We start from the raw sequence: 20,306 nt of genomic DNA on the forward strand, positions 1-20,306 counted from the left end.
CATCCATCACCATCTCCTGGACCCCACAGTTATACTCCAGGCTTCCAACACAGCTCCAAGGACAGGGAAATCAGAGCAGCACCTGATACAGGGACACGGCTGGGACATCGCACCAAGGCCATGGAATGGGGCATTCACTTGCCCTCCACAGACCCCTCGGAGGACAGACTGCAGGACTGCAGTACAGATTCTCCTCAGCAGGATCTTCCCCACAGATGAAATTTTGAAATTCTGCTAAGGAGCATTTACAGTGGTCCCAAGACAAACAAACTGGAAAAGCACCAGAAACCTCCATGCCAACCAAAAGGGTTTTAAAAGAAAGCAACAGCAGCACCTACTACTTTCAAATGCTCATCGGTGTGTGATATTTGTCACAGATGTGTCTAAAAATGTTATTCAATCCTTGGCTTTGCTATAGGAAGGAGAGTATAGATAACTCAGTAATTACCTAGTAATACCAAAAAATTATGAACAGCACCTGAGACTTAGCGAAGCACTACAGTAGAACAATTCAAGAGGTAGAGCAATGCAAAGCAAAATTTATCTTGCTCCACAACTGAACAGGAATGTCTACATTTAAGGCTTGAAGCAACTTGATTCAAATATTTATTTCTGATTCTACTGTAGAACTTCCAAAGCAAAACAGACCAACAGCATTTCCAGTTTTTAGAAAAACCAGCCAAAACTGAAATTTTTATAGGCCCACCCAGCACACCACCGAGAGCTGTGTGTCCCTCATGGAGCTCCCCCTGTACCCTCAGCCCGTGTACATTGACCACAGCCAGGCACCCAAAGAACAACTCCCTGGCCTGACTGCCTACAGAAAACCATTTCAGTAAAGACTGCTCCCAGTTATGATTACTTCCACAATTAGATAATAATACACCAGAGAAATTCCCTGCTTCCACTAAATTTCATTGTAGATAGTTCTGCAGATGGACGCTATCTATTACCTTGCTAATCCACCAGATCTAACCATCTAACACCTCCTGCCCCAAGGGTGAAGGAGGTGGTCAGACACCTATCCAGGGGGGACCAGGCTGGAGGCAGCTGTGGGATACACCAGAACTGGCCATTTCCCACGTCTGCTTTCAGCCCAGAAAACAGAGAGCTCATGCCTATCCTGGCACATGGCACAGCTGTGCTTCCCAACACTCCAGAGACAGTGAACACAGAGGAGGATTTGGTGGGTAAATGAAAAGAAAACACAAAGTCAGGCTGTTCCCAGTGCAGGGAAGGCTGGCACTGAGCAGGGGATGGATAGAAACGGTGGACATACTCTTTACTGCAGCCCAGGGGTTCACAGGGCAGCTCTGGCACTGCTGCTGATTGATATGAAATTACAGATTCCTCACAGGATGCCCCAGTTTTGCCCATTGATTCAAGTGCCTCACAGTACCACAAAGCCTCCACAGACACAGCCTCTTCCAGCCATTCAGAATAAATTTAATCCAATTATGGCTTTAAGGAAATGAGACAATAAACGCACCCCACTACTTTCACTCTCATATATCAGATGAGGAATTCTGCTTCTGTCTATTTTTCCTCAGTAGCCCAAGTAAATGACAATTGCACCATCCTGAACTTTTATGTGTCATAAAAACCAGGCAGACCCCACAATTACTATTAACTCCAACACACAGAGCAAAAAGTTTTCTAAATTTTTGCAAGCCTGGAGACTGTGAAACATAGACTGTTCAGTCATTGCCATAACTTTTCCATTTAAACAGCTTTTGGTTTAATTAAGCCTGGAGAAGTTTTGCAGCTCAGAAGCCCTGAGCTTTTAAACCCAGGCCTTTTAAACTCAGTGAAGTCCAATTCCATTCTACAGTGTTACAGTCTATGCCTGATCTGGCATGAGCTAAGGAAAGCAGAGAGACACAGGCCTCACAACATTTCAATTCCAGAAGCACGCACTGCAACCATCAAGCTCAGCTCAGCGTCACCCAGCACCCCTGTCCCTGCTAGACGAGCTGCTGGGTACCCTGCACCCCAGAACACTTCCCAGACAGTGCTTCCAGCTCAGCCTGCAGTGCCCTACAAGCAGAGAGACTCCCAACACCTCTGGTTCCTGCAGTGGCACATCCCAGCCTTCTACATGCAGCAGTCCTGTCACCATTGCAGTGAGCGTGGGGCTGCCAAGCCTTTCATTTCTTCCTCTTTTATCTACTTTAAATTATCATAATATTGTTCTATGCCAGTGGGCCTGCCCAGGGTCAGTGTCACATGCAGCCAGCCCGAGGAGAGCCTGCAGTCTCTCCTCAGCTCTCACCCCAAACTTCCCCTGCAGCAACAAGTGCCATCGGTTAATTATTCACTATGCGAATCATTTCCTTGTCACTTTGGAATGTGTTGTCGTTTCATTAGAACCTTTTCTCCGTAGTGCCAAAAAAAGACATAACCCAGTTAAGTTATTCACCGTTACTATTCATTACTCCCGTCTCTCTTTCCCGTTACATCCCTTCCCTGAACCTGCTCTCCCGCACTTCATTATCTTTGTCACCCGTGTCCTGCTTCTCTCTTGCTCTGGGGCATATATTACCCACCTCAAAAAAAATCATCAAATGAAATTATTTCTTTCTAAAAGAAACAATCACATATTTTCCAAGACAACCATTTTACACAAACATTCCTGCATTTTTCTCTTCCATTATACCAACGTCTTAACAAACTGACTTGTTTGCAGCCGCAAACCAAAGTTCTGAATTCAAGAACTTTCCGTAAAAAGAAAACAAAAAGCTCTCTTTCGCCCATGATAACGCGGCAGCTCCCGAGGCCAGGCCGTGCGCTGAGTGCGCACAGGGCGATGCCGCCCTCACCGCCGTGTGCTGCACCCGCACCGCCGGCCCTGCCCGGGGTCCCCGCCTGCTGCAGACCCCTCACCGCGGTACCGACCCTTACGGACACCGCACTCGCCTGCCCGGGGCACCGCGGAGCCGGCCGGGCAGCCCGGACCCACGGCCGAGCCCCCGGCCCGGCGCTCCCGAGCGGCCGCGGAACCGCCCCTCGCCCCGCGGGCTCCGGGCTCCCGGCGGGGACACGCGTGCGGAGCCCCCGCGCCGGGCGCTACCGCCGGGGAAAGGACGCACGGGCACCGGGGCCGCGCCCCGGCCGCCGCTCCGGCCCCTGCTCCCGGGCCGCCGAGCGCGGCACCGCTCCCACCCCTCTCCACGGAGCCGAGCGAGCCCCCCCTTCCCCGCGGAGCCGCCCCGGCAGGGCCGCCGCCCGCTTCCCCCCGCCGTCGGGCCGTGCCGCGGCCGCGGGCCTCGCCGCCGCACTCACCCCGGGCCTGCCGGCGGGGCCCTGCCGGCGCGGCCCGCCCGGCTCAGCGGCTCATGCTGACGGTGCCGCCGGCGCGGCGGGCGGAGGCAGCGGCGGCCCGGGCTCCCCGCGCCGGCCCCGGCCCCGCTTCCGCCGCCGCCCCCGCCCCGCCCGGAAGCGCCACCCGGCCCCGGCCCCGCCGGCAGCCCCGGGCCCGCGGGGAGCCCGGCCCGGCCCGGCCCGGCCCAGCCCAGCCCGGCCCGGCCGCGCTCACCTAGTCCCGGTGCGGCCTCCGCGCTCCGGGCACCGCGGGAGCGAGGGGAAGGCGCGGAGCGGGGCGGCGGCGCGGCGGGCTGCCCTCCCCCGGGGCCGCCCTCCCTCATCCTCCCCGCGGCGGAGCGGCCGGCGCCTCATGAGTCACCGAGCCCGAGCCCGGGCCCGCACACGTGCCCGGCCCCGCCGCCTCCGGCCGGGGGAGGGACGGCAGGGGCGGCCTAGGGGCGGGCAGCGCTGCCCGCGGCCCGGCCGTGTCCGCAGAACACCCAGCGCTATTGCTCCAGACCCCCCAAACGCCGTCCCTGACGACACGATCCTCTAAAGATATCTTTGCTTCCCAAAGCAGGTAGAAGGAGCCTGCTTTGCTCCCGGTTCCCGCTCTTCCTTCATCTTAGCAAGAGAAGCCGTTGCAGAGCGGTTGGTTTTGCCGGCGTGGCCCCAGCGAGGCCAGCCCGGAGGCTGCTGCGGGGGGTGGCATGCGGCTCCCCCGGCACCCACCCCGAGGACCTGCACCGCTCCCTGTCCCTCCAGAGCTGCAGGCCCATCACCGAGGCAACAGGTCAGCTCTGCCCCGTGCCACAGGGCAGGTATCGGTCTTGCCGTGTGGGTGACACTGACAGGAGAGTGCAGAAAAGGAGACACAAACAGTCTAGATCAGCCAGAGGTGTACCAATGTGTCCCCTGCTAGGACACGCACCCAGGGCCATGTGCAAAGGAGGCTCATCAAGCCACTGTAGTGCTAACCACACTTCAGGAAAGACATAAGCAAACTGAAAAGATTCCAAGGAAGGGCAAAAATTACGAGATTTAAAAACGCGACTTACCATGGCAAGAGGAACTGATAAAGACGACTAAGGAAGAACCCATTTGATTTGTTTTGCCTATAAAAAGTCATTATAAACTTGATGGTTATCTAGTGTTCTCTGCATTAACCCAGAGGACAGAAAAAGAGAGAGACACACCCCTAAGCATGTGCAGAGGCAGGCGGGCTGCCAGGCAAGGAGATGTATGGAGGCATGGGGAACGCTGGGTCCAGTCCCACCGGTGTCGGCTTGACGGGCAGTGGGATGAGAGCTCCAGGGACAGCAGTGGGGGTGAAAGCACGGAAAGAGCTGGAAGCAGCACCAAGAATGATTGAAGCACAGCAATGATAACCTGAAATTTAAGGGCACTATAAAGAGCAAGGAGCACTTTTTCCTTGTATTTATGGTAGCGAGGACATGAAGATGGGCTTAAACTGCAGGGAGAGAGAGAATAAGGCTGGACTGAGAGGGGAAAAAGGACTGATAAGGTACTAAATCAAGGTTAGGCACTCTTCTGGAGGAGTGATTCAGGTACACTCCACCGTGCCTGGGGCAAGGGAACAGATAAAGTGACCTTCTGTGGTCCCTCTTCCAGCTCGCTCTTCCCCTGGCCCTGACAGGTTTACACTGTTTGATCTCATTTCTGTGTTACAGCAGCAGCCCAGTCGCTCCCCAGGCTCACAATAACCTCCTACACTGTTCATCCTTTCTCTTTTATTTTTGTGCCATTTGCCATAAAAGTGTCCTGTGCCTTTGAAAACTGGTTTGCAGTTCTCTCTATTTTACCATTTCAATAAAGTCAGTGGCAGCATTCTCTGACTTTGTCCCTTGCTGTCTAGGCAGCAGCAGTGTCTGAGCCAAACTCACACCCAAAACCTACAAATATTTGTGATGATTCCTGGAGACATCTTGCTTAGTATTTTATTCCCAAGTATTCTAGCATATGAAGCAACTGCTTATTGATAAGGCTGATGGCATCTTACTGGTAAGGCTGAGCACATCTCACTGCATATACTTCCAAAAAAACTCAGTTATTCTCTTTTCCCTTAAACGTTTAGTTTCGATTTCTGTTTCCTTCCGTAGGGAACGATGCAGAGTGCTGTTGCCTCATGGCAAGTACTCCAGCAGTTTCTGTTCCTCCCTGTTGCTAAATTTAACTGTGCCAGTTAACCAACACAGGGAAAACCCTTCCTGCCCTGGGCACAGGCTCTGCCCAGTGGCTCCAGCAGGCACCAAAGCGCAGGTGGGTCCCTGACCGCCTCCCTGTGGGTCCCTTGGGGTCAGGTTGCCAGATGATCAGCACTGCTGCCTCTCCACAGGAACATCGAGTACCACAGGGAACTTCCTAGAGGCTTAACCACTCCGTGATTCAGGAAGCACTATAAAACAGACGTGTCACACACTCACAGCTCCACCTCCAAAGAGCTTTCTCCTCGCTGTGGTTATGAAAGAGCCATCAAATAAATGAGTGTTCATGGAGAGAAAGAGTGGGACTCCTTCACAGGGGCTCTGCTGCCAGCATAGCCTACCCTGTGCAAAACAACATCCTAATGTCTGTGAGGAGGCAATTTTGTCCCATAGTTGTTTCACATCGGCCCTGCACCAGCAGGGACTGCAGCACACAGCGAGGGTCTGAGGGCTGCTGCAAGGATTGGGTACCACAGGTACCGTGCACATTAGAAACCAAAGCACAAAAACTATGAAGGCTTTTCTGTGGTTAAGTTTTCAAATTGGGTCTGATCTCCCTTCCAGCTCCCTTCACAGCTCAGGCCAGTACCCCAGCCCAGCACGGGCACTTCACTGAAGGGCTGCCCCACTGCTCTCCTCCTGTGGGGAAACACCAGATACTCCACAGACCTCTGTCCTTTACACCTTACACTTCTTGGTGACTTTATTCTGAATCCTCATCCCTCTCTCTTTTACTATTTTCAGCATTACTGGCACGTTACCATCTCTCTCCAGGAGCACGTGGTGGCCACAGCAGCCCTTGGGGCTAGGTGCTGTGACAAGCAGCGGTCATGCAGTGGTGCCCTGTTGCCAGAAAATAAACACCAAACTCCCTTCCACCCTCCTTCCCCCCAGGCTCCCATATTCAGCCATGGTTTAATTTCAGCCTCTCTCTGTTGCTGCAGACTGGGATTCCCATGCCACCTGTTTTTTTAAATTGGGATGTTCATCCCTAGCCAACAGGAATAGCAGCCTCCAAGGAAGACAAAGAAAGAGACAAGGAAAAAACAATTTAAAAGACAAGGAAAAAGACAAAGAGTTTACCTCCAGTGTCAGGTGGTGTTAAACATCTTTTAACACAGACACCTAAGCAGAGGGTTATGTTTTGTGAGATGAAGTAATAATGAATAATTCCTCTCTTGACTTTGGGAGACAGATTTAGTTACCTGGTCTCAAGATGTAACTCCAGCTGCTTCCTTCGTGAGGCTTTTTGTTCTATTACACAGCTTGGATGGGATATAATTAACTTTGCTTTTTTTGTGCTCTAATCACCCCTGCAACAGAGCAAGCAGCACTTTGGAAACAAAATGGGTTTAGTGAGCATCCCTCCTGAGAGCTGCCCAGCCTCAGGAACATCCGGGCATGCTGCATGCCCGAGGGAGTGCAGGCACCTCTCTGCCTGGGAGAGCTTTCTGATACCTGCTGGTTAGCTCTTACGGCTTTTTTCTAGAAACTGGAGACTGAAAGGACAAAGAAGCATTCCATTTTCTTTCAGAAAAATGTCGTGTTCTTACACTTGTGTTTCAGTGAAGTTTAATCCTGATCAGAATAAAATCCACGACAATTGGTATCCCATCATATTTTATATTTACCAGCCTCACTGTGGTGCAGTGCAGATGTCCCCTCAGACAGCGCAGCCCTGGCTGCACAGCCCCGATGGGCTCTGCGAGCGAACATTGTACTGGGCCATTTGTGCTCTTCCTGTTCCCGTTCAAGCACAAAGAACTCCGTGAGCCATTTCCTCCCTGAGAACCGACATCACCGCGCCGGGCATTTTCAAAGCACTTGTTCTGGTCAAAGAGTTTCTGTACAAACTCCTCCCTGCCCAAATTCTTCTTAAATGATGGCATAGGACAGTGTCTGCACAAGTGACCTTTCCTATACACAGAGCTTAGGCCTTTCCTAAAAAACAACCAGTGCCTAAGCTGTGCCTCCTGGTGCTGCCTGGGCATCGGCAGCATGGTGGGGGTGTGGGTGCCAGCTGCTCCCACTGGAAGGGCAGCTCCCACTCTACCCCTGGTCACAGGGCTGAGCTCCATAGGGAGTGTTTGGTTGCATTGGTAATTAGGCTTATTTCATTTCATTTTCCCATCTAAGTCCATTTTCACGTGGGAACAACCTGCCCACTGTGTTGGGTGCTGCTCCCTGCAGTGGGAGGCACTGCCTCAAGTGCTGGCGTCTGCTGGGAACCCCGCTTGGACACTTCCCCATGGGACAAGGCACAGCCCCAGTCTGTCTTAGCGCTGGGAGACTGGAGCTGTGTCCTGGGCACCTGTGATGGCATTTCTCACTGTATCCTGTAAAGTGAATGCATTCCATTTACATTGGTTTATGCACATTACAGGGGATCAAACCCTAGAGCACAGGTGTCAGGCACAAGCTCTGTCATAACAAAATGTCCAGGCAGGGCAAGGTAAAGAGGAAACTGTAATGAAATCTCAGATCCAGGGGTCTCCCGGATCATCATCCAATACCAACAACAATCACCACCTGGGATTCCAAACACCCAACAGACTAATTACATTACAGCAAAGATAAAGAAATATGTCATTGCACACTCAGCATTGTGTGCCACTCAACTCAGAAGACCTAAACCAGTACTAGAGGACAAAGAGAAATACTGTGTGCTGAGGAATTTTTTTGAGAGATATTTCGTGTTTTAGAGTCCCTATGTGCTGTTGCAACCGGAGCAAGAAAGAGCAGCTCTCCTGGCTGAGTGAGTGCAGCCCTGGTGCTACTGAGGTGAGAGGCTGACCTACGAAAATGGTGCCAAGGTGCCTGCCCTTCCCTCTGAGCCCGGCAGGGCCAGTGGTCACCCGGAGCATGGCACTGGGACACCAGCATGTCCCAGAGCCCGACATGACGGTGGCTGTGGGTATCCTCTTCACAGCTGCACCTCGAGCAGAACAAAAGCACTTCCTCACTGCAGGGCTCCCACCCATAAGGGGCACAGGGGACTCCGTACCTGGCCTCACACACAGACAGAAACCACAGTGCAAATCCACCCGAGCTCCAAGTATGTCCTTTGTCTTCATTTCATCTCACCAAAAAGCTGCAATACAGCAGTCACAGAATCAGCCTGTACTCTGATTTTCCTTCTCTCCTTGAGCCTTTATTAAAGGCAGACACAGGAGTTGCTTCAAACCCGGACTGAACACGACTGGGACCCTGGAGAAGCTGTTTGCTTCCTGATGCCCTTATTTGTGCAACACTGGTGAAGCTCAAGTTCCCCAAAAAGGTCTGACACAAGCTCCAGCGCTGCCGCCGCAGAAGGCCCTGCTGCCTCCCTGCTCTTCCGGATCCCGCTCCCGCGGCTGCTGCACGGCACACGCAGCCATTGCTTCCCCGCCAGGCCAGAGCACATTTGTTTTAATGATCTCATCTGCATGTGCATTTTTGTAAATGTAACGCACAAATTTATGACTTGGCCCTTACACCGTTTTGTTCTTTTATTTTAAAGCCTCCTGCTACTACTATGTGATAGTATTTTTATTGAAAGCAATAAAATACTTATAATCTCTTCTAGTCTACAAGCACATAAATAAGCAAAATCCACACTGCAAATTCCCAGCAAGTAACTGTGATACATGTTACAGCTTTTGCACTTTCTGCACAGGCAATTTCTTTCCTTCTCTGCAGCTCATGCTGGAGCCCCTCCAGCAGTGCCTGGTTGCTCCCCCAGCCCCATGGCAGCAGTGTGGGTGCTCAGCCCAGTGGCTGCTGCGTGCAATCCAACATGGTGCTTAGTCACGGAAAACTGGCGGGACGTTCACCAGCAGCAGCAGATTTCACGGCATGAAGCTGAGGGTCACTCTCAGAGGATTAATGTCATTTTAATCTCCCATGTGCTTAACTAACACCCCCCAGAGTGCCAGAGCAGGGCTGAGGAGTGATGCACCAGGGGTGGACATCCACCTGCCTTGCCCAGGGCTGGCAGGACCCTGCGTAGGAGCAGCACTCGTCCCCATTGGGAAATGCACCCAAAGTGGGGCACAGCCATGATGGGGGTGCCTCACCAGCCCTGTCTCCACTCTACCGCCAGAACAGAACACATGTTAAACCAGCTCACAGGGCTCTTGTAAGCCTGTGAAAACTTCTCTCTCAACTTTTCCAGCACAGTAAGCACCACAGGTGATGAATTGATAAAATTGTAGTAAAAGCAGAAGAAAAGAGAAGATGCAGCCGCCGGCGCCATGGCAGTGGCTCCCGCGCCGCGCTTGTCCCGCGTGTCCCTGGGAGCAGGTTGGGGCTCACGCAGGGTGGAGCTCCACACCACAGGGGTTCCAGCGGACCCCCAGCACGTGCCACAGAGGGTCTGACTGCCACTTTTAACGCTCTTCAGAACCACAGAGTTTTGTTACTCATGCCTTGCATAAAAGCATCTTGCATTTAGTGTTCATTTCTCTAATATATTATTTAAGTCTTCACTAACTCAAGATAGCGATACTCATATGCGAAAGCAGCAAAACGAAAGACGACAATAAAACCGTCCAGCTTTGCGAACAACTCACCGTCCGTCGCCGACAGCCGCACTGTCCTGCTGCGATCTGCGGGCTCGCGAGGCCCCACGCTGGGGCGAGTGGCTCGGTCTGCACCTGGGGCTCCTGCACGGTGCACAGGGGCCAGCAGCGCTGCTGGCACAGCCACCGCCTCCCCGGTGCCGCGGGGCCAATTACAACCTGCTGCTCTGTGTGACCGCAGCACGGCGGCCTGGTGAGGGGGAAGCGGTGACAGGCCAGAGAATGACACTTACCAAACCTATGGGCCCGAGGGTTTGAAGTGAGCCCTCTGTGCAGCGGTAACCACAGCCACGGGCTGGGCTTTGCATATATATTTTCTTAAGGAAGAAAAAATTACTTTCTGCTAAGAAAAAAGGACATGCCAGAGGAAGTGCTTTGCATGGTGGCTGCAGCCCAGCTCGCTGACGGGGAGCTCACGTCAGGGACACGGACACGCGGTTTGAAGCGCTCCGGTTGCAGATGTCTCCCTGTAAGCCATTAATCTGCCTGCTGGCAGCTGGCGGGGGAAACGGGCTTGGGCCGCTGACATGGGCCATCGCCCGCGGTCCCTGGAAATGGGGCAATGGCTGGGGCGGCGTCCCCGGGACTCCTTCCTGCTGCAAGCCGCAGATAACGGCTGCCTGGCCAGCGTGCCGCCGCCAGCACCCACAGCATGGCTGGCCCCGCCAACCAGGGACTTTCAGGCCCATTTTTGCTATTTCTGCTGTGGTTACCACCATCTCCTGGCTTCCAAAGCCAGCAGCCCTTCCGCCCAAAGCTCTGCTGCACTCAGAGCCAGAAGTGTCCCTCACTCAGCCCAGGGGGAAAATGCCACGGTGGCCCATCTTCACTGGTCATGCCAGCTTTGGTGAACACGTGGAGTGGCTCCCACCCCCGGCAGCGTCCATGGTGGGCACAGCCCAGGCAAGGGGTGCGTGGGCAGCAGCCGAGAGCCCCAGTGTGGGCACCGCTGCCGTGGAAGGCCACGTGGCTCTGCTCGGCTGTGCCAGCTGCTCCCCACAGCCAGAGCACGAGGGCTCGTACCCACAGCTGCCGTGCCGGGAGCAGAGCTGCCTCTCGTGGGACCTGGGCCCTGCACTGCCCGAGCTCGGGGCTGCTGGAGGCGCAGCTGGAGGTGCAACACGCGGTTAAGCAGCCTGGAAGTGCTGCCGAGGGACGCTGCAGCCAGCATGGCCATGCACAGGATTTCCTGTCATTTCTTTCCGCTCCTCCACCAGTGTCCCCCTCTGCTCCTGCCCTGCGTTAGAGCGCTGCTGGATTCACCATCCCACCCTGCGGGGTACTGCAGGAGTTAAGGGAACAGCTTTCCATAAGTCCCCGAGCCTGGCTCATGGCAGGTACCAGCCAGCCCTGGCCTGGCACAGCCCCAGCTCGGCCGCAGCACTCGCAGCAGAGTGGGGGGAGCGTGTCTCTGTCTGCACAGCTTCCTCACTGAGGCTGCCGCAAGAACTGCCCCGTAGTGAAAAAGACAAAGCCTGAGTCCTGATTTCCATCACTAATAAATAATAAAATCAATTGCAGAGAGTAAATGATACAATGATTTGATTTTACTAGGATTTGGAATAATCACCTGAGAGATATCCATTCCTGTTACAGAATTTTGTGTGTTTTGGCAGGGATAGGCATACTTTGCATGAGGGATCTCCTCCCATCTGAAGCCTTTTTCCAAGCAAAGCATGGGCACCCTGGGCTTTCCAGAGATTCAGCAGCCTGGTCAGAGTAAAACCCCTGATGAGGGTGAAGGGTACCCAGAAATTTCACCCAGAGAGATACAAGAGATAAAATTTCCCATGGTTGTCAGCTATCTGTGCAGGAACCCAACATCCTTAAGGCCTCCACCAGAAAAGAGGCATCCATGGAGAGGGGCCCTAGTCTAGTCTGAAAATCATGGCTGAACTGACAGATTTTCTCCTTTCTCCTGGTACAGCTCTGGCACTGCCGGGCACAGTGCATTAGCAACACCCCCGTTTAACCTGACATGAATACACAGGCTATAAACGGAGAGCAGAGCCCGTCCGCCTTCCCTGTGGTGTCAGACATGCAGCAGGGGGAGTCTTCATGCTCTGCTGCATGAGTAAAACTGCTCACTAAATACTGATCACAGACGCACTTGTTGGCACATCATTACTCAGGCCACGGTTCGCTTTGCCGTGTTGGTTCTGAATTGAGCTAAAGTGTTGCTGGCCCCAGACTGCGCAGGGTGAGCAGTGGTGGTGGGACATGTGACAACACTGCCTAGCTTTTTTCCTTTGTTTTGTTATTGTTCCTGAAGAGTCCAAAGCCTGAGGCTTTTCTTAGGCTGCAATTATTAAAATAATTAGTTCCTTCAGAAAGGTTTTCTTGTCTCTCAGCTCAGATGCCCTCCTGCGGGGGTGGCAGGGGAAGGACAGCAGGGACTGAGCACAGTGTCACCGTCTGCCTCTCGCCCGCGCTGGAACACCCCGAGCCTGCCAGCTCAGCGACCCTGCCACCTGCTCCCGGCCGGAGCCACGGCCCGCGGGACGGCTGCGGCCGAGGTGCCCTGTCACAAACACGGACACCACACCCGAGAGCAGAGCTGAACAAAGGCTTCCCCTCCTTGCAAATGTCACCAGTGCCTGCGAGCTCTGTGGAGGAGCATCTCTGGAGGGGACTGGGGATGTGTCTGCTCCCGGCCGTGCTGTCCCGAGGGCAGGTGTCCGCATCAGGGGCTGTGCCACTGGCAGCAGCAAAGTCATCGTGCTGCTGAAGGGGTTTCTGTTCCCAATATTGCAGTAGCTTTAATTCTTTCTCAATAAAGCTGACAGCGTCTGACCAATCACCCAACTCCATTCTTCTCATTATTTTTCTAAATTTTGGTCATGTCTTTGTCTTTCTTTTGAAAACTAATGACTGTAAAAGTTTTCAGGGGCAGGAGCATTTTGTTTTGCTTGCAAAGAATGAGGAGCCTCTGGTTAATCTGTAAAAGATTATCTGAATCAGAGGAAGTGTGGGAAACATATGGACAATCTCGTCTCTCCCTCATTAGGAGATAAAGTGTCCTCGCTCCCCATTTTCACCCCAGCACTGGAGATAACAGCTTTGCCTTCCTGCTGGATATCGTGTCGAACAGATCCAGATTGGAAACAAAGGTCTCTTCCCTGATATGGGAACCAGGAGCAGGATCCGCATGTTTTTATATTAAACCCCAGTGTGAAATAATAATAAAGTGACCCTTTTGTACCTTCTTGTGTTGTTCAGGCAGCTTTTGTATTTTCTGTGAGGAATTGTATAACCGAGGCAGACCTGTGCCGTGGGCACACCAGCCTGGCTGGCACTGGGCAGGAGTGGGAGCATCTCAACATCCCTGAGCTCCATCCCATAGAGGATTGTTTCAGTCCAACCATAAAGGAGCAAGGGGTTGGCTCAAAAATAAAACATGTAGTTCCCAAAAGTGAAATTCATATGTAAATGCAAAGTGCACCAGGTAAAATGACAGACACTTATTTGCTTTGTTTGGCATTTTTTTCCTTTCAAAAGGTAGATCCCAAACAAATGATGCTACTAAAGGCATTCCTGCTGTATTCTTTGCCTTTTTTTCCTCTTTTTCTTTTTTACTAAATGTATCCAGGTATGAAATAAAAGATATCTTTAAGAAATTTGCAGGTTTTCAGGCACTTTATTTAATTTTCTTTTTCAATCCTACATGTTATCATCCCAGTGCCTGGCAAAGAGCCAGTGGAACTCCATTCCTTCCCTGCCTTTCACAGCTTCCCTGGGCTTCCAGAGCAATGGCACATTCCTGCCCGCACCAATGCAGCCAAATCAAATATTAACTCCTAGAAATGTTCCTCATTTCTCTCACATATCATCTGGGTGAGGCTCCCCAGGCTCTGAAGTTTGCCGGTACCGCGGTGCCTGTGATGCTGAGGCGCATTCTGGCACATTTCCCCTCCAGAGGAGAGCGCTCCCGCCCCGGAGTGGGGGTGCAGGCGGGGGTTGGACCCGCATCTCCTGCCGCCCTCAGCACGCAGGCATCGCATCTTGTACAACCAGGATTCAGGCACTTTGATCTCATCTCCAAATCTACTATTTCAAATCTGAGCTGCCCAGCTGTGGGGGTTGTGCGGGGCATTGCCTGTCCCCTAAATGACAGAGGCATCAATAGTTCACAGCCACATTTAGAAACAAAGCAATTCTTCAGGGAAAAACCACAGCCAACTACTTATTAGTTACTCTCAATATTTGACTCAAAGCATGGCTGCTGCTGAGCAAGAAACACTGCTCTGGTGAAAACTCTGGAGTTTTACCAGCATATCCCTTTTGCTTCCAGGGAATTTGTGCGTCTGTGAGTCAAAACAGTCACGTTTAAAAGTATTCTGCTTTAAAACTGCCAAGGGGCACAAGTGGAAGCACGAGGTGAGTCTGCCTTCACACAGAACACAGCAATTCCAGATGTGGAGATGTTTCTAAAGGACAACAATAATGCACAGCCTTTCATACAGCCCCACACAACCCAGCCATGCTCCAGCACTGCCACAGACCGGCAGGCAGTGACAGGGAGAAACAGTCCCCTCCTGCCAAGCAGGGACATTAAGATGACGTTGCAAAGTCTGATTTCATTTCCACATGACCATGCAGGGTTGTTGCTACTTGGCCTACACACACACTGAAACATTACAGTGTAAGGAGCGAGGCAGACGCGGCTTAGTGACCCCCATATTTTTCGCCAAATAACAAGGATGCTATTTTTTTTCCCATGTTTTAGCAAGCTCTGGCCCCAGCAGTGCCCAGCTCCAGCCTGACACTCTTCGACAGCACCCTATTACTCGCAAACCGGTGTAAATGTCACACGCCTTCCACCAGCTCCGGCAAAGCCGAATCCGTGCCGCTCCCCTCTTAGAATGCCAGGCTCGTGTGCCAAGAGGGAAATGCTGCTCCAGACCTCCCAGAGGGCCCCGCCCTGGTGGGAGGGTGAGGTCAGGGGCAGTGCCAGGGCTGGGCTCTGACGGACCGGGGCACGGGTGGGCAGTGGGAGCACGGCAGGGAGGCAAAACACAGCCAGCGGCTCCAGCACCTACGGGACATCGTGTCACAAACCTTCCTGCACACAGCCAAGTGCCGCGGAACGCCCTGCCCTGCCCAGCCCTGCCGCGCCTGCTGAGCGCCGGGCCGCGGGGACACGGCTGCGGGGACAGGGCTGGGGACACGGCCGTGGGGACAGGGCTGCGGGGACAGGGCTGGGGACACGGCCGTGGGGACAGGGCTGCGGGGACAGGGCTGGGGACAGGGCTGCGGGGACACGGCTGCGGGGACAGGGCTGCGGGGACAGGGCTGGGGACACGGCTGCGGGGACACGGCCGTGGAGACAGGGCTGCGGGGACAGGGCTGCGGGGACAGGGCTGGGGACAGGGCTGCGGGGACACGGCCGCGGGGACAGGGCTGCGGGGACAGGGCTGGGGACACGGCTGCGGGGACACGGCTGCGGGGACAGGGCTGGGGACACGACTGCGGGGACAGGGCTGCGGGGACACGGCCGCGGGGACAGGGCTGCGGGGACAGGGCTGGGGGGACACGGCTGCGGGGACAGGGCTGGGGGGACAGGGCTGCGGGGACAGGGCTGGGGACACGGCTGCGGGGACAGGGCTGGGGGGACAGGGCTGCGGGGACAGGGCTGGGGACAGGGCTGCGGGGACACGGCTGCGGGGACACGGCTGCGGGGACAGGGCCGTGGGGACAGGGCTGCGGGGACAGGGCCGTGGGGACAGGGCTGCGGGGACACGGCCGCGGGCACCCCCAGCTCCTTCCCTGTGCCCGGCGCTGCTCCCCACAGCGAAGCGCAATCCCTGCGGTGCCGGAGCACGAGGGGTTGGGAACTCCGGTGCCAAGGCACAGCCACGAGCACTCAGAGCCGGACAGTCCCGGCGAGCGGCGTTTGGGGCCGCTGTTCCTGGGGACGGGCAGGGGAGCGGAGCAGGACCTGCCCCGGCTGCTGCCGCCGGAGCCCTCGGCACCGCCGCCCGGAGCCGGCTCGGGGCCGGGGAACAGCCTGGCGAGGAGCCGGGAGCCGCATGGCAGCTGCTGCTCCAGGGCAGGGTGCTGGGCTGGGCTCAAGGAAACAGAGCCGCCGGTGCGCTCTGTGACGGGACGGAGCGCAGCCAACCCGGCGGGACGGCGGCTCGGGCCATGCGGGGGAGAAAGGGGGTGCTCAGGTGGTGTGGGACAGCCAAGACCCTTCATGTCCCTGCCTGGGAGAGGGCACTGTCTTTTTGTCACTTCATTGAAGCGATGCCAAAAGGTTTCCTCCAGCCTTGCAAACACTCAAATCAATATTTCTGTCTCTTCAGGAAACCACAGTTCTCAATTTCTTCAGAAAACACTGCTAATTCACACGGGTCTAGTTGAGACCTACTTTCAGATACATCGTCTGCTATGAGACACCCTCCAAACAAGCATTTTATAGCACATGTTTTCCCAGCCTGAGGAATTAGCCAACACAGATAAAGTATTTTGGGGTAGGTATTGGGTTCACAGCATGTGAGAGGCCACATTACTTCACTGGAACAACTTCTCTGGCTGACAGCCCTCATCTGGATGCGCCAGCCCCATCCTGTCATGCCCAAAGTAAAACAATCAGAATAAAAATATAGGAAGACAACAAAAGTGTTGTTTCTGTCTTGCTCTCATCACGGCCATGTCAAAAAAGACAATTTCAGGGTTTTTTTCTGTAATCGCACATTGCTCAAGAACTGCAAACAGAATGATGGACCCCCAGTTAACCAAAGCATGGTGACGAGCACAGACTCCACAGACAGACAGAGGGCAAACGGAACACACCACCCACTTCACTCTGACACCAACCAAGAACTTCCATGATCTGCTTTTCTATGACACAGCTGTTCATAGAACATCCATCCCGTTTGTCAGTGTCCAGGCTCCTGGCTGTATTCCAGTGGGGCACAGCCCTTCCACAACCTGCCGTGCCGTGGACAGAAAACCAGAGCAGTGCTTGCCCAGTACAGACCAGTTGGTGCAATGGGCATACTGGGATGGAGGGCAGCATCCCCAGAGCCAGGGTTAATGATCAGCTCATTCTGCAAACACCATCTGGATTCTCTAATTCAGTATTTAAAGTTGTACTCCTTCTAATTAAGTGGTGACTATAGCTACATGTCATAAAAATCAGATTGCAGGTAACTAATCATTAGCTCATATTTTAATTGGTTTTTTTTACTAAAAAGGGCATACTTTGTATCTTGTGCTTTTGAAAAGGATATAAAGAAAGATATGGAAGATACTATTACAGAAGGCGAGAAAAACAAATAAGAAGTGGCACATCCAGACAGTGAGTCCATTGAACAGGTTTACAGTCTGTATGTTACAGGCATGAAGCAGAAACCATCTTTAAAATAAGATTTAAGGAGCCCAAGGAATCAAAATCAAGCCTGTCATACTAAGAAATACTGTTGGAGAAACTTATGTTAAATGCTGTCAGTACAACAGGCTGAATCACTGTAATGACAGGCAGCAGCTTTAAGAAAAACTGATTTTTCTGATATAATTCAATATAGGAATAAAGTAGTGTCAAGCCACTACAAGTAGCTAAGAGGAAGCATTTAACTATGTTTATCTGTGTAAAGCTATACTGGGTGCTATACAGAGTGGTCTGAAAAGCATTTTGGGAGGTAAGCAGGCATATTCTTCCTCGCACAGGCAGCAGGTCTGGAAAAGCTGCTTTCATAAATATAGCAAAAGTCACACCAAACCCCTTGGAACCTTGTGTGTCACAGTAAGCAGAGGAACTGCTAATGAGAACAGGATAAGTGTAACTAAACATTCATCCCTCTCTATTTATTTTAGTACAAGGTCAATTCTGATTTTATTTCTTCCCTTGCCAAGTTATACCAAACTCTCTGCCCAAAGGTGTTGCAGGCAGGAGAAAACAAAGACTGAATTAATCTCTGATGGGAACAGGAAAAGTCATTTTGGAATCCTTTGAGGTTACTACTGAAATCCTTCTAGGAAAGAAGAGAAATCAAAGCAGAGGAGAGAGCATCTGCTCATCAACTCCAGCTCCATGCACAGGATGAGGATGAAGGACGTGCACTGGTCCTGGGGGAAGGCAAGGATGAGGCTGGTACAGACACTTGGAGGTCACAGCACTCCTCCTGAAACACAACCAAACCCCGAGTTCAGAGGGATTTTATGCAAATCAAGCCATCTAAAGCATCTTGTGACACTTCTCTACGTGAAGCAAAATGAGCAGCATGAAGCACCACCATTTTGTAACAAGTGCTCTGAAATGCACAACAACTAGTTAAAAGGAAATAAGAAAAAACACCCTGAAAGCCAAATGGGCACTGAAAATAAATTGCTCCCAGATCAGGGAAAGCTTATTTCTCTGTACAGAGCTATAGACACAAACCTCAGATAAGGCAGCATTTCTTAGGGTGGTCAATAGCTAAAGCAATCCCTGCAAAAATACTGGGTCAAAATACAAAGAAACTAGAATGTTGCCATATACCATAAAGAAAAATAATCATTAGGATGATAAAGTACTTCCTCTCCAGTCAAAAATATATTGCTAGATATAAAATTATGGCAGTTGAACCTCATACATGAGTTTTTAAATTCAGGCCTCTGTAGAAATGTGCTCTAACATGATGATTTTTGTTTTCCCTGGCTGCTGCTCACCCTGGAGAGCCCCCAGCCATTGTGCTCCTGCAGGAGGAGGATTTCCGCTTGTAAACCTGCCAGGGAAACACAACCAGGCATCCCAGGAGCTGTGTTTCGTTAGGAGAATAGAAAACCCCTCAAGCGCCAGGAGCTGTTCAATAACAAAGCAGATGTGAGCGGCCCAGGGTCCACCAGGTTAAGTCATGTTTGTTTGGAGACTCTCCATAGGCTCACCAGGGGAAAGGAGACACAGGGACTGTTTGTTTAAAGAAAAAAAGAGAAAGTCCCAATTACTTTTAAAACTACCATCCCAAGGATGGAGGGAGCCCATGGGAATGATTGACACATCCCAAGCCATTTGCCAGATCAGCCGAAGACAGAAGAGCCGTGTGTCCCTGCAGAGCCTGGGAGGCAGCTCCAGGCTGGTGCCTTGGCTTACAGCTGCTCCTTGTCCTTCCATTTACAAGGCATACTTCTGAGTAGTTTTACTTGTAATCCAGATCTAGGGATTAGTTTTTTGTACATTGCCTCTCAGTTACTACAACTGCAGAAGCCACAGGCCCTGCTTCCATGTGCCACATTTCACCACCTTCCTGCCTTAGCACAGACCAGTTTCCCCTCATGTTGCTGCATGAACGCTGAACACACATTTCCGTTGCTAGATAAACCAAACTGGGTCACTTTATTTCTCTACAGTAACTCCTGATTCCATCTGACTGTCCCACCACAGCCCAACACCACAGTGCACATACAAGCTCTCTCTCCAGCAGATCACTGAGCCAGGCTTTCCCGAGAAATGCCACATTCAGCAGTAATTTCTTCTGCTGTAACTTACTTAGTTATAAAAGAGACCTTTAAGAACTGCCACCTCATTCTTACCTGTTCAGCCTGCTCCTTCCTCGTGCACCTGTGGCCCCCACCACCACAGCGGGCAGGGAGCGCAGGATCCTTGTGCAGGCAGGGAAGCAGCCCCACGGTTCCGATTTAACCCCTTTGGGCCCCACATCCTGTCTGATGGAGCTCCTGGGCCAGGTGGGATCCATTCCCTCCTCTGGCTCGTCAGCACTGCCCGCTGCTCCAGCCCCTCACCTGGGCAGGGGACACTGCCCAGCCCCTGCCCAGCCCCTGCCCAGCACTGCATCACCTGGCTGCCTGGCTTAACAGCTCCCTCAGTGAATTTCCCCCGGGGTGTTTGGAAAGCTGGGCTGTGCCTGGCTCAGTCCCCACCTCTCCCATCAGAAAGAAGGAATTGGGCCAGCAGCAAGTGGGCTGTGTCTGTTCCTGAGCGGCATTCACCAAACAGAGCAGGTCTCTGGGAAGGAAAAAGAATTCCTAAGACCAAGCCTTGGAGCAGCCGAGAGCACAGGATTTATTTCAAAAGGCAGCAGGCAAGCTGCTGGATTGCTTTATTTATCAAATAATTTAATTATTTCATCTGGGTGGTTATTTGTGAGACCTTCCATCCTGTGACTCTTATGTGGCTGTGTCAGGAAATGAGGCAAGAGTGCAAGAATGAACAAAGCAGCAGTTAAATGTTCCACTTCACTTATGTGGGTCAAAATCTCGATAAGACACAGAAGACTGA

At 52.7% G+C, this 20,306-nt stretch overlaps 1 protein-coding gene across 12 annotated transcripts in view; it reads right to left on the bottom strand.

The window, feature by feature from the left end:
• MBNL1 (muscleblind like splicing regulator 1) overlaps positions 1-10,314 on the bottom strand; it is an 80,675-nt gene extending 70,361 nt beyond the window's left edge. For 3 of the 12 annotated variants that reach the window (XM_032118912.1, XM_032118908.1, XM_032118904.1), the window contains exon 1: positions 3,536-3,640. The gene's annotated coding sequence lies outside the window, so the exon portion shown is untranslated. Of the gene's footprint in view, positions 1-3,282; positions 3,374-3,535; positions 3,649-10,078 lie in introns of those variants that run through there. The other 9 variants (XM_032118913.1, XM_032118911.1, XM_032118910.1 and 6 more) reach the window with 7 other exon arrangements.
• Between the last annotated feature and the right edge of the window lie 9,992 nt (positions 10,315-20,306).

The sequence above is a fragment of the Corvus moneduloides genome, chromosome 10 (genome assembly GCF_009650955.1).
Source record: "Corvus moneduloides isolate bCorMon1 chromosome 10, bCorMon1.pri, whole genome shotgun sequence".
Lineage (NCBI taxonomy): Eukaryota > Metazoa > Chordata > Aves > Passeriformes > Corvidae > Corvus > Corvus moneduloides.